Here is a 6000-nt window from a genome sequence, read left to right as displayed (position 1 = left end):
ACAAGTTTGATTTATTGAAATATTTTCGGTTCATCTTTGGAGGCATGCTGCTTTAAACGTTTGTAACATTTACAGCATATCCAATTTACGAGCATATCATATTAAAGTTAGAAAAGTACTTTGTAAAAAATCTCAATTTCAACATTTTTCTGAAATAAAATGAACAATAATTACTATTAAAATCCTTCTCTTAAAATATTTCCTTTAAATATAAAATATAATGAGAAGCTATATGAATTTTTTACTAACCATTATGGAGTAGTTTAAACTGAGTCAAAAGTCATAAATGTAAGCTTTTTCTTATGTCAGTGACTAAAATAAGGATAGAAATAGTTTTTTTAACCATTTACTTTAAGCACACTAGGAGAAAATGGTACTCGTTTTCTATTAAATTAATTATTCTCCCTTTCTGTGGACAATAAGTTGTCTTTCGTTAATGTTGGATTAAATCTAGGTATCGTTCTAATGATTATCATTCTTGTAAAGACAGTAATCTGTTTGACGTCTAATTTCATCAGCCAATGTTGATATGTGTATTTATTCTAATAATAATACCCCCAGGCGTGTGGCCCGTTTTTAGATCTTGTGCAATATTGTATTTTATGATTAAACTGACACGCAAAGAATCTTATTAGTGTTTCTTGGGGGTTTATTCCCTGTCATCAAGGTTTTCCCGAATGTGTTTTTAAAAGCTAATTAAATTCATATAAATCAACTCCATTTTTTTAATTTTTTAAAAAATTGGGCCGAAAAATTTCTAACACTGTTTAATTTTTCCTCTTTTTATAGATTAAAACATCATTTTTACAATGAAAATTAATTCCCCCAAAAAGTCATTTCTAAAAATTCTTATTTCCCAAAATTTCTGTTTTTAACATATCATTTTATTATCTTTAGGTAACAACTCTTAATATACCTTTTTAAAAAAACTTTTTATTAATTTAAATATATTTACAGAAAAAAAAAGTGGAGAAAAATGTAAGAAGTTAAAACGGAAAAGGATTTTCCCTTTCATAAATCTCAGATTTTTTACTTTTTTGTTTAATTAATGATTATATACGACATACTATATGAGCCCGTATACAAAAAACATAACTTTTTGCCACATATCCGACCGCCTGCGCATCCCCGGAGTCTGATCAGGGTCCTCTGTTCGCTTACAAACCCCATTCAAATAGAGAAAGATAGCGAAAAGCATGGATCCCGAAACAACTGCGCGGGGGCGATGCTGATCGGGTCCCTTCGGGGAAACTTATATGTTGGTTTTGTCTGGCGCGGGTCATTTAATATTTTTTTTAAAGTAAAAACAGCAAAAATTTTTGATAAAATACCCACAGGTAATGGAAAAAAAATTGGTAATTTTAAAAAAAAATTAATTAAGGAAAATAAGGTTTTTTTAATAGTTTATCGGGCATACAAACTTATTGCCCAAAATTTAAATTTGTTTAAAATGAAATTTTTTTAAAAAAAATGGCTACCAAGATTATTTTAACCCCGGGAACATTATTTGAAAAAATTAAGGGTGAAAAACTGCCACCCTTTTTTATCAATTTAAAACACTGTTGCTTTCCTTGAAAGTTTTCGAATTGTGCAATTATTTAAATTATGGATAAGAGCCAAATCATAAATTCACAATTCATTGGTTTGTGGACACATCTAGAAAACGCATATTTTTTCTATGAATTAATAAAAATACACACGAGATTCTGATAATTTATAGTAAAAATATTTGTTCAGTATATATGCCTAAATGTTAGGTTATAGTTGTAAGTAACACAACCTCTAGAAAGTTGCATGACCACCGAGTCATAAATAAAATGTGTTAGTTTAAAACATATTTTATTCATAATCATCCACAGTACATAATATATAAATGTACATTCATTCAATATATACAAAGTTTAAATGGATTAGAGCGAAAGATATAAAATCTTATATAGTTCTTCTCCGACTCTATTTTGAATTAACAACAAAGTGATGGCATCAATCTACTAAGACAATGTGTATGAATTCATATAATATGTTAGAAAAAAACTTAAGGAAACATACATATTCAGACATATATAATAAATGGTAAGATGTGTTATAATTATAACGTTATCCTAGTACATTAAGAACTGACTTGCTTTGGCTGGTTCTGGAGAATACAAATTTAATGTGAAAAACGACTGTGATAATGAATAAATGATGTTTCAATAAATCATGACTTAGTTTGATTTATTACATGCTTTTCGGTGGTTTATAGAAATATATCAGTGATATAAAACTGGTAATTTCACTGTTTTAAACAGTGAAATTATCAATTTGATAATTTCACTGTTTTGAATTTAAGCCTCTTACGTTGTTTCAGTGAAATACCAGCGTGCACAGTACTATTACGTCACGTTGTATTATTATTTGGCGCGCTTTTCATTCAGTATTGGGTTTAATATCTTTTTAAAACGTTTCTTTGCATATAATAAAAAGAAAATGTGTTTAATTTAGTATAAGATCGAAATATAATTCACCTTGTGAACACCAAACGTTGCGCCACTCGTGAAATATACCTTTTGGTGCTCACTCGGTGAAATATATTTCGATCTTACACTGAACTAAACAAATATCCTCTATATATTTATGAACTGCTGAAAGCATAATCTCATTTGCTTCAATTGATTTGCATTCCGAACAAGATGATCTCTAACGAAGGAGCTATAATATTTGGTACTGTATTTAACAGAATATGTCTTATGCTATCAAATTTTTGATATTCATAAAAATAGTGGTAGGTTGACTCAATTTCACCACACTGACAAAGCTGCGATTGAAAAATATTCTTGATTGAGAGAGCTTTGTAACACCGCAAAACGTCAGTATCGCAAAACGTACGTACGAGGGTTAATTGTCCCAAAAGTCCGTGACAAATTTTATAGACGGTTTATTTTTAACGCCAATAGATAATAATTCACACATATTACCGTTAAGGAAATTATTTAACATTACAACAAATCATTTGCAAAATATTTACTCTGGTTACTTAGAAATTTTCAGTATAAACGACATTGGATTGAGTTGCCGGCGCACGTCAATTACTTTGTATTTTGTTATGAATAGGCTTAAAATTAATTACGTATACATGTATTTCAAATTCGCGTTGACTTCCTCTGCTGTTATGTTTACATCACCTCAGAAAATTTAGTTAAATAACTTAAGAAACGAACAGGCTACGGATAAATGAAAATATCTCAGTTAAAATGGCGACGTTTGAAGAATTTGCGGCGTAGTGAACAGGTCACTCAGGTTTTCGTGACTATTTCGAGATGACACATGTTACAATTTTCAACAAATTTACCAAATAGAACAGTTAAGCAACATATTCTGAGCATTTGTTTACTATAGGCATGAACGGAACCAGAGTTCTGCACTACAAAAAGCGAAAATAAGGAAAGCATGAATAGGAAGACCGATCTCCGTCGCCTATTCCTTACAGCTAAAAGCAGGTGCAACAAGACCGAATGTTTGCGTGTAGCAAAAATTAATGTATGCCATCCAAACATTTAACAGACTTTAACAACCACATTATTTAAGTCTGTAATTGACGATTTATGGGTAAAACTGCATCATTATTGCGTTGAAAGCCATTTAGAGTATTTGAAAAAGGCGCATTATACAGATTTAACGCCGTCTTAGACGTTTGACGTGCGCCGCGATTCAGATAGTTGCCATGGTATTTACGGCATATGTTTGTTGTTTCTTGATATTTTTCTATGTAAGTTTGTTAAAATGTTTCAATTATATGGGTTTATAACATATTAAAATATCAAATTCGTACCTACTTTAGTTAGCTTTTAAACAGTCTTGTCACAGAATATTGTCCACATTTTTCTGACGTACATTTTGCGGCAAAAAGGCATGGTCCTGCCGCATAACGTCCATATTTTAAAGTTTATATAATTTTCGTTAATTTTGACCAGTTATTATCAAGTGTTATTGTGTGTTAATTTTAGCTCACCTGAGTATGCGTCTGTCTGTCCGTCCAAATTTAGCTTGTTACCACTCTAGCATCCCCATACCCTAAGCAATATGTCCAGAGTTATCTGCCCTTGAATTACAATATCTGTTATATTTCACATTGTTACCACTCCAACGCTTTCATTTCTTCTTCAATCTTGACAATTTTCAACAGAATATATATGACAATAAAATCTCAACAAAGTTAGATTATAGGCTAAATCTAACACAAAAAAAATAAATAAATAAATAAATAACGCACTATATTTCACCTTGTTAGTGCTTTCGTTTCTTCTCCACTCTTAAAAATTTTTATACAGAATATTCTATAACAATAAGTTCGCGATAAGTTCATTTATGACCTAACACGACTGGAATATTCAAGAGTTATTTGCCTTTGAATAATAAAAATAAAAAACATTATTTTAAAGTCAAATTATTGAATTGTGATAAAACTGCCATTTCTTTTGTTTATCAATGATCAGATGTCATTTCATGAATTTAATGACAGCGACATCTTGAATAGTTCAACTAAATTATCGACCTTGAAAATGACCTTGACCTCAAGGCTCACTATTGAATTTTGCGCTAAATTACCATACCTTTGTCGTTTACAGATAATTTGGATATTGATGACCATTTCAGACGTACAATTGAGTACTGATATCAGTTACCCAGAGATTTGACCAAAGTACATTGAAATGTACTTGCTTTTTATTTGTAATATTCATTGCTATCTGCCTTTGTCATGGGGAGCCTTTATAGGCAGGTGGCCAATATAAGGCCACCATGACCTTTTTTCTTTGTTCAGTTAAAAATAAAAATAAAATATATAAAATAACATTGTTCAATTATAAAATTAGCTCTCTTGCTCAAATATGTTTACGCTGTCAAAAGCCCCCATCCATCCGTAAAAATGAACGGTAGAACCAAACCTCCATAGTCAACAAGAACACAAAAAATCATTCCCACTTCTTGATGCAATTATATGAAAAGCTTTTGTCAAAAGCAAAGCTTAATTTTGATATTTTTTGTCATTCACTCAGTCCAATCCCCGGTTCGTATGTCCGTATAGCCGTCCTTTCCTGTATGTCTATAAGATTACATTTATTTCAATATATCATCGTTTTTATATCTCTGCTGCTGCTGCTGCTGCTTGGTTCCATTCCATAAAAAAAATTATTCGGAAAGCATTCTCGGCTTAAGCATATTTCTTTTTTTTAAATAAAAAAGTCAGAATTATATAGAGTCACAAAAATATTCAGTGTTTAATTCGTCATATCTTTACCTGAAACAATATGAAAGTGACAGAGCCAATAAAAGTAACGTTTGTGATGAATATATTTTAATACAGAAAATATGGACGATATGCGACACAAAGACACAGACTCGCCGCAAAACGTACCAAGTACGATATGCACTGCAAAACGTCCGTTTTGCGGTAAGGACGTTTTGCGGTGTTACAGAGCTGCAATTTCTCCGGAGTCGCGTGTGAAGTACTTGATATTTCCAGGGGAGATATTAAGCTTGCCTTTCATTTTATATTAGGTGTCAAAAACTAATTCATAGTCCATTTTTCATCGCCTCATGTTTAAAATCTGGTAGTATTTAGTTAAATTTCCATATTATTTGCGAATTCGAACGTATTAACGTTTTGTTACAAGTTATCATACAACGTCAGAGTTATCACAAGAACTCAGTAACATTTTGATAAATCGGGCATACATTTATAAGCCGGGGCTTTATGTTTGCAATTTGCATTATAATTAGGTAATTGGATATGCAAGGAGTTAAAGACCAGAAAATTAAAAACAGGCCCAAAACCCTTCGAATTTTTAAAAAATTTGGGGAAATTTTTTTAAAAAACACCAGAATTTTTTTAAAAAAAAGCGATGAAAAAAAGGGGCTAGAAAATTTGTTTTAAAACAAAAATACAAGATGTAAGGGAAGCCCCTTTAAATTTTTAAAAATTTAAAATTTAACCTAAAACCCCACTTTTTAGAGATTAAA

Source organism: Ruditapes philippinarum, unplaced genomic scaffold (genome assembly GCF_026571515.1).
Source record: "Ruditapes philippinarum isolate M1 unplaced genomic scaffold, ASM2657151v2 ctg1493_1_1_1_1, whole genome shotgun sequence".
Classification (NCBI taxonomy): Eukaryota; Metazoa; Mollusca; class Bivalvia; order Venerida; family Veneridae; genus Ruditapes; species Ruditapes philippinarum.
The sequence above is the reverse complement of the archived record's forward strand: the minus strand, read 5'-3'. Positions refer to the sequence as shown.